Source organism: Petaurus breviceps, unplaced genomic scaffold, assembly GCF_028583685.1.
Source record: "Petaurus breviceps papuanus isolate PSGF00001 unplaced genomic scaffold, PetGlider_PUasm1.0 90808, whole genome shotgun sequence".
Classification (NCBI taxonomy): domain Eukaryota; kingdom Metazoa; phylum Chordata; class Mammalia; order Diprotodontia; family Petauridae; genus Petaurus; species Petaurus breviceps.
The window spans coordinates 1,830,799-1,840,307 of NW_027187349.1; positions in this window are offsets into that span (position 1 = coordinate 1,830,799).

A 9,509-nucleotide genomic window follows, 5' to 3' on the forward strand; every position below is an offset into this window, starting at 1 on the left:
CAACCAGAGGAGGAACCTCAGACCAAAAGGGAACCGTAAGTTTTGTCACTGAATTAGTAGAGCTCTGGCTAGATGAGACTGAATGAATCTACTGTGCTCAGACCCAAGCCCCATGCAGGAATCTGCAGAACTCAGAGTGAGGTGGAATGGGATGGCTTGATTAGACTTTGCTTTAGATCCAGGGAAGTGCTAGAGCTAGGTCGATCTGGACAGCCTATTGTTAAATAATTTTAAATGTAAGCATTTACACTTCAGAAATAGGCAAACACTACAAATAAGGCATTTATTGTGTTGTTGATTGTCTAGTCTTAAGAAAATTATAGGGAAATATTAATAAAATGCAGATTAAACTTCAAGAGTGTATCATGTATGCATTTTAGAGAGGAGAACCAGTTTTTAAATATTTATAGCACATGCCTGGATCATGCTACTTTGAGAGTACTGAAAGCTTGCACATTTCCATCCTGAGCTGTTCCTAATAACCTGGAATTATGGAACACTCAATATCCCCCCAAAAAAGTAGCAATAGGACAAAGCTCAGAACTTCCCTCCAGAAGTGTTCAGAGTCTGGTCCTAATATCAAGCCCATGTCAGAATGTAGGCTAGAAAAATGAACATAAAAAAAGTCCCACCACAAAAAACAATTATGGTGACAGAAATGCTCAAGACACAATTCTGGAAGAAAATTATTCTAAAACATCTGCAATATTTTGAAAGGAAAATACAACCTGGGCTCAAATTCAACTAGAATTCCTGGGAGAGATCAAGCCAGAGTTTTTTTAAGTTTTTTTTTTTTTTTTTATAAACTAAATGAGACTACTAGAGGACAAAATTGGAAAAGAAATGAGAGCTATAGAAGAAAGAATTGAAAAGGAAATTAAGAGTTCTGCACAGAAGGCACAAAACCTTATCCAAGCAACAAGCTCCTTGAAAATCAGAATGGACCAAATAAAAGCCAATGACTCCACAAGACAACAAGAAATGTTAAAGTCAAGAGACTTTTTTTTAAAAATGAAGAAAATATAAGATGTCCCTTTAGCAAAAAGCAAATATTGAGGAGAAAAAAAATTAAGAATTATTGAACTACCTGGACATCATGACTCAAAAAATAGCCTAGTAATAATATGTTAAGAAGTTTTAAAAGAAAACTGCCCACATCCCTTAGAACCAGAAAGCCAACATTAAAGCCAACATCCAGAGCTTCCAGACCAAAGGAAAAAACACTGAAATATAAAATAAAGAATCTAAGTACTGAGGAACTACAATCAGGATCACACATAATTTAGCAGTCACTACACTTTAAGAGCAGAGAGCTTGGAATACTGTATTCCAAAAGGCAAAGGATAAAGGCTTATGGCCAACAATTACCTAGTAAAACAGACTAATCCTATTGGGAGCTGGGGGAGGTGGAGGACCAGCAGAGAGAGAGGGATAGGAAATGGACCTTTAATGAAAAAGAGGATTTCTAAGCATTTCTGATGAAAAAATTAGATGTATATAGAAACTTTGAAGTTCAAACATAGGAGTAAAGAGAAACATGAAAGGAACAAATATGAACAATTATAAAGAACTAAAGGATAAGCAGCTTACTTTGAAATATTAGGTAATGATCCACGTGTGCCTTCTGAACCCTATCATTATTAGGAGTCACAGGAGTCTAATGAGGCAGATCTCATGGTTCTGTTAAGTCTTAAAAGAAAAATTGAAAGGGAGTGGGGCAAGGGGAGAATAGACTAGGGTTGGGGAAAGGGAAAAGAAAGTTAGGAAAAGTTATGCAAAGGAGAAAGGGGTTTGAGGAGCAGCTGACACTGGAACTTCATTCCTCTCAACTAGTCAAAGGAGGAAAAACAGTTGGATACAGAAATACATTTCACTGAACAGAAACTAGGGAAAGGGGGGGGGGGTGGATAAAGGGGAAGGTAGACTTAATAGAGGGATTAGTCCTAAACCAAACTAAGGAAGTACAAAAATATAGCTTTTTTAAGTGCCAAAGAATGGGAATCTAAGGGAGTGCCAATAAGTTGGTGAATGGTGGAACAAGTTATGGTTTATAAATGTGACAGCATATTGTTATTCTTTAAGAAATGGATGAAGGGAACAGTTTCAGAGAAACCTAGGAAGATTTGTATTATCTGATGCAGAGTGAAGTGAACATAACTAGGAAAACAATTTATGCAATAACAACAATATTGTAAAGGCTTTGAAATTCTTAGGAATTCTGGTACAGTGTCTAATTACAATTTCCCAGGACTAATGTTTTTCTCCTGAGAGAGAGGTGAAAGACTCAGAGTGTAGAACAAGACCTTCAGCACAGTGTCTGGCACATAGTAGGTGCTTACTAAATGTTTGATTTATGTATGTATGTATGTGTATCTTTATATACATATGTGTATATAAAGATATACACACTTTTTTTTTAGACATGGACTGTGGAAATATTGTTTGACTATACATGTTTGTAATGGATTTTTGTTTTGTTCTCAATTGGGGTAAGGAAGGAGGGAAAGAGGGCAGATTTTTGCTAATTAAAAAAAAACTTTTTAAAATTTTAAAAGGAAAGAAATCCTAGAGTGATTGTGAAACCCTACTAAATAATTAAAGGCAGGGATAAGTAATAAGATTAGAGGGGTTTTTTTTGTTTTTTTAGCTATTTGCAATTATGCTAACAGTGAAGTTAAAATGTTCATACCCTTTGGGTCAGATTCATAGGCATATATTCCAAGGATATCAAAGACATGTTCCGTATAAACCAAAATATTCGTGGTAGCACTTTTAGTAGTAGCAAAAAACTGCAAACAAAGTAGAAGTCTATTGATTGGGAAATGACTAAACAAATTGTCACATATGAACTGGTGTGCTGGAGCCAGCTCTAACCAGCCCATTAAATGAAATTTTCAGCATTCAACACTTCAGAAACTGACAATTGCTAAAAATCAGGGTTTTTATTTATTTATTTGCTTTGCTGATTTTCTAGACTTAAGAAAATATTAAGAATGTAGATTAAATGTAAAAGTACGTATACATACTTTTTCTCCCCAGAGAGCCCAGTTTTAAAATATTTACTAACATACATCTGTCTAAAAATGACATGCAGTGTTATTGCTTCTTAAGACCTGTCACTTGTATGACCTTGGGCAAGTCACTTAACCTTCCTGGTTTTCAGTTTCCTTGTGTGTAAAATGAAGGGTTGGATTACATAGACTTTAAGGTCTCTTCCAGCTCTAGATCTATGGCCCTAGGAATATAAAGAATTCAAAGCAGCATGAAAAGACATATGACCTGATGCAAAGTGAAGTAAGCAGAACAGGAAAAAATGTATATATTGGCTACAACATTTAAATGGAGAGAACAAAAAAACAAAGAAAGCAATACGGTGCAATTATAATGATTAAGCTTGTCCTTGAAGAAGAGATGAGAAAATATGCCTCTATTTTTTTCAGGAATGGAGGACTATAGGTATGAAACATTGCATATACTATCAGATTTTGTTGATATGTTGATTAGTTTTCTTGATCTGTTTTTTTTCCACTTATTTTTCATTCTTTGTTACAAAAGATGGCTCTTTTAGTAGGGGTGAAGTGAGAAGAGAAGTATATTTGAAAATAAAAGTGATTCAAAACCAAAAGGTATATAAATAAGATTTTTAATGAATTAAGCTTAAAAAAATAACTTAAAGTTTTCAAAAAGATAATGGTTTTGAAAAAGCAAAACAACAAAATGAAAAAAAGAAAAATCCAACCCAATGAATCAGTAAGAAATACTCAAGCAAAGCCAAAAGATTCTTTTAGAAAGAATAACCAACGCCCTTCCAATTTTGATCTCTTGAAGTGATAGTAGTCTCTGTAATATCACCATAACTCATAATCCAGATTGCAGGAGAATTTGAAGGGAAAATATCCCAGCAAGCTGCATAATGTTTAACTCACTAAATTTCACTGTTCACTTTGGGCTTCTCAAACCCCTTTGAATTTAGCCTAAGGCTTTCCTGGGAGTTATCTTCCCATCAACAATTGTTCCATTTGGCTCAGATGTTCTAGAAAGACACTGGGTGCTACTATTAAATGCACACTAGATTAATGTATTTATCATGCTGTAAGATAAAACACTGAACTATGTCCTAGCTCTGCCATGAAATTAACACTATGACCTTGGGGTGGTCAGTTAACCTATGAATTCTTCAGTTTTTCTCATACATAAAATGAGGTTATTAGATAATGGGATTTTTAAAAACTGTCTTCTAGCTCTAGCAGTCTATTAAATTACAAATTAGTAGGAAGACAGTCTGGTATAATGGATAGAGAGTTGATCTCAAAGCCAAGAAAACCTAGGTTCAAATTCTGCCTTTAACACACTTTGGCTATGTGATCCTAAGCAAGTCACTTAACTAAGTCGTTCAGTGTTCTAAGCAACCCTGGAAGACTATAATATACAGAAGAAGGTGCTAAAAACAAACAAACAAAATAGTAGGCTAAGAAAGACACAGGTATGATGCAAAACAGTAAGTTCTCACCTTCTTAGTTTTCAACATTCACTTCCATAAGATTTTGAGTTCTAAATTTTCTCTCCCTCCCCAAAATGGCATGCAATCTGATATTGACTATACACATACATTCGTATTAAACATATTTTCACATTAGTCATGTTGTAAAGAAGAATTAGAATCAATGGGAGAGGGGTGGCTAGGTGGTGTAGTGAATAGAGTTCTGGCCCTGGAGTCATGAAGACGTGAGTTCAAATCCAGACTCAGATGCTTGACACACTTATTAGCCATGTGACTTTGGGCAAGTCAACCCCAATTGCCCTCCCAAAAAAAAGAGCCAATGGGAGAAATCATGAGAAACAAAGGGAAAAAAAGAGAGAAAGAGCATGCTTTGATAGTATGCTTCAATCTGCATTCAGACACCATAGTTCTCTTTCTAGATGTGGATAGCATTTTCCATCATGAGTCTTTTAGAGTAGTCTTAGATCCTTCCTTGCATTGCTGAGAAGAGCTAAGTCTATCAGTTAGTAATCACACAATGTTGTTATTACTGTTTACAATGTTCTCCTGGTTCTGTTCACTTCACTCAGCATCAGTTGATGCTGTCTTTCCAGGTTTTTCTGAGAGCATTATATCTTTTGACCATTTATTAGCTGGGGAATGACTTGTATTCTTATAAATTTGACCCAGTTTTCTATATATTTTAGAAATGAGGCTTTTGTCAATTACTGATACAATTACTGATTGTAAAAAAAATTTTCCTAGCTTTCTGCTTCCCTTCTAATCTTGGTTGCATTGACTTTGTTCATGCAAAAACTTTTCAATTTAATGTAATTAAAATCATCGATTTTGCATTTGATAGTGTTCTCTATCTCTTATTTGGTCATAAATTCTTCCATTCTCTGTAAATATGACCTATTCCTTCCTCTCCTAATATGCTTGTAGTATGAGCCTTATATCTAAATTGTGTACTCATTTTGACTTTATCTTGGTATACAGTGTAAGATTTTGGTCAATGCCTAGTTTCTGCCATATTATTTTCCACTTTTTCCAGCAGTTTTTGTTAAATGGTGAGTTCTTATCCCAGAAGGTGGAGTCTTTGGGTTTATCAAACAGTAGACTAGTATAGTCATTGACTAATGTGTCTTGTGTACCTTATTTATTCCACAGATCCACCACTCTATTTCTTAGCCAGTACCAAGTTGCTTTGATGATTGCAGATTACTACTTTTTAACCTTCAATGTGATGAAAAGGTGGAGTTAAAAGTAAATTTGTTTGCTAGGCATTTTATTTATATCCTAGGAAAATGTCATAAACAAATCTGTGATAATGAATACACAATTTAAAAAAAAATACAAAATTTAAAAAAATACCACAAGAATCTAGTCCATAATTCCAAAAGACCCCTTTAAACTAAAATATGTAGTTTTGTTTTTAAAATTGTTTGACCAACAGTGATGAATTACTTTTCATCTGACTATTGTAGGGAAGTCATTTATCCAAATTTTAGATGGAGAAAACTGAAGAAAGTATATAGGAAACCCTCAGAAAAATAAAAGACCAAGAGCTATTTCTCAATAAACAAGTGGTCAAAGGACATAACTAAATATTCAACCTCAATATGAAAGATTATTCCAAATAACTAATAATAAGAGAAATATAAATGAAAACAGTTCTGTTTTCACCCCACATTTAGCAAGTTGGCAAGGCTAAGAGAAGATAGAAATAGTCTGAGGGAACTATAGGAAAATAAGCACATACATACACTCAGTGGAGCTGTGGAGTGATCCAACCATTTTGGAAAACAGTTTGGACATTGAGAAAATTTGACTCAGAGATTCCATTTTGGGGAAGGTTAGACTAAAAGGTTCCATGTGTATGCCAAAATATTCAAGCAGTACTTTTTATAATAGCAAAAACATGGGGTGGGGGTGGGAAATGGGTGCTCATTGATTGTGGAATGGCTGAACAAGTCATGGCATATGAATGTAATGGAATATTGTTGTGCTATAAGAAATAATGAATATAAAGATTTGAGAGAAATGTGGGAAGACAAATAAATTGATGAAAAGTGAGGCTAGGAAAATAACGTACACTTACAATAATGTAAATGAATTCTAAAACAAAGGTAAAATTCTGTGTATTATAATAGCCAATCTTGGCTTGTAAAATATGAGGAAATATATATATCTCTCCTTTCCTTAGAAAGATGAAGGAGGACTAAGAGTTAAGAACAGATTGTTTTTCTTTGTGGCAAGAAAATGTCCATGGTGAGGGAAGGAAGGCAAAAAGCATATCCAGAAATGATAGTATGTAGAAAACAAAGGCATCAAAAAAGTGTTATTATTTTTTTTAATAAAAAGAGCATAGGACCTAAAGTCAGAATACTTAGGTTAAACTACCTATGCCAGTTACTAGCTTATTGGCAAGGACCCTACGCATGCTAGTAATCTGAATCCTTGTAGGTCATCATCCAGATCCCATTCTCTATTCTTTACCACTTGATTCCTCATTTCAATACCCCTCAACCTTCCTCATCCCAAAGTCTCAACCAATCCTTCCCTTCCACTGTCCCCTCAGGAATGACTATTCCATTGGCAACAAACTTACCTTCATCTTAAATCTTTTCCTATTCCACTCTATCCATTTTTTGTCAGTAACCAAGACCTGGCTCCCTACTAAAGACAGCCTCCCTGGCCACCCCTTTTAGTTCTGACTGCACTTTCGCTTTTACTCCTTGGCTCAATTGTTAAGACAGGGGAGTTTAGAATACTCCTTGCTCCCTATTGCCATTTCCAGGTTCTCCCTCTACTTCCATCACTCAGTAACCTCTTCTCCTTTGAGTTCCATGCAATCCGCATCTTCCACTCAATCAAAATTCTGATAGTTGTTGTTTACAGATCTCCCAGACATTCCCCTTCAATGAGTTCAGTACTTGGCTCACACTCTTTCTCTCCTCAACTTCTGTCATCATACTAGGGGACTTCAACATACATACTGACATTTCCTTAAAAAAACCTTAATGATTCATTTCCTCTACCTATTCACTTTCCATGACCCATTTCTCTATCCCATCCTATCTCAGTCACACACAAAGATAGGGATTCTAGAATCACATTCAGGAGATGTTCACATTATTAGGAGCACCAGAAATGAAAACTGACAGAGAGAACATTAGATATATTTCTCCCATCTTACTTTGCCTTATAGGCAATGGTGGCCTGAATGGAGTCACTATTTAAATTATTTCACTCTGTTCTGAACTGGGTTTGACTCAAGTCAGTCCTCTGGTAAATTCAGCCCCACATTCCAGCTTGTTGAATGTTTCTGGATCCTGTTGACTGTATTTTAACTGTATTTTATTTAGCTATATTTTAGCTACCTCCTAGATTTCTGTCATCTAGAAATTTTTCAAACTTATATCAAAATTCCATCTGTAACTGTAAACAAGTCTTTAAGAAAAAATATTAAACAGTACAGTTCCTGGATCACTCCCTTGGAGATTTAAAATCAAGTCTGCATTCCATTAATGACTGCTCTTTGGGTCAAGACGTTTGACCAGATCTGAAGTCAATTAATGGCATTAATGCCCAGACCACACAGTTCTTCATCTTGCCCATTTTAGAAAGCAAGTCTGTTTCTGCAAAATATTAAGTTTGTTATCTGTTTTTCTCTGTTACTAAATTTTTATGTTTGAACAAACAGAGGCCATGTGGCTTGCCTAACCTCAGATTCAGGAAAAACTAGATTTGAGTCCTATCTTGGACACACATTGCCTATTTGACCCTGGGCAACTCATTTACCTCTCAGTATCCCCAGGCAGTTCTCTAAGATTCTCAACCACAGACAAATTGCTGCTCTGCTCTGGGAGAGAATATTCACTCATGAGGAGTTCCTAAAACTAATGAAATCACAGGTCTGCTTTCCCACACACACACACCAAAAAAAAAAATCCACATGCACATTTAAAAAGGTAAAAGATGCATATATTGGTGAATTTGACATATTTTCATTACAATACATAATTTAGAATCAAGTTTTACAAACAGACCTGTAAACCTATCAGTGAAAGTTGCTGTCTACCAATTATCTTCACTCCAGCTTGTTACAATGACCTATTTTCATTGCCTGAATCAGGAAATTCTCTCACTAACTTTCTAGGGTCATTGTTTACAAAGCTTCAATTATGAATATTACATTAATCACATTTCTTCCTTTCAGCACCAGTGAGGAAGATTCATTATGCTACTGCCCAACTCCTGGAGTGTGGATTGTGAGTGTTGTTTATATGCTGAGTGTGAAAACTGATCTTGTTTTCTTCAGACACCTGCATGCTTCAGTGCCCACTGGAGTTCCACATATGAAATCTTGAAATCTTCCTTCAAATGATTTTCAAAAATCATGAATCTCCCAAAACTATTCAGCCTGCAAAATTTGCATTTCCCACCACACTGTTCACCAGTGTCTTCCTATCTCTTGCTCTACTTTATTCTCACCAACAACCACTTAGTATTGGGTTAGTTAAGGAAAAAAAATCTGTCTCCAATAAATATGAGTAACACTTCAAATAGAGATCCCTAACAAAACCGGAGGGTATGGGAATGGAAGTACAAGTCAGATCATATTAAAACTTTCTGCTCTCTCACTCTCTCTAGGCCCACTGTGTGTTTCTATCAAGTGCACCCTGGTTTATTTTAGACTCATTTATGTATGACTGGATCTCTGTACCAGTCAAAGGGAACAAGTTGTAATATTCAGTCAATTTATTAATGAGTACTTTTTGGTATTAGTTATTGTACCCAGCACTAGGCATTAAAAGAAACATGAAATGTAGTTCCTACCATGGTCAGCCTTATAGGTGAGCAAAGTAGAATGCCTGGCATGATTTGAAAAGCAGTGTCGAGAAGACACCTACTAAGCAAAATATTGCACCTGAGTCTCTGTCCCTGTCTCTCTCTGTCTCTGTCTTTCTGTCTGTCTGTCTGTCTGTCTGTCTCTGTCTTTCTCTCTCTCTCTCTCTCTCTCTCT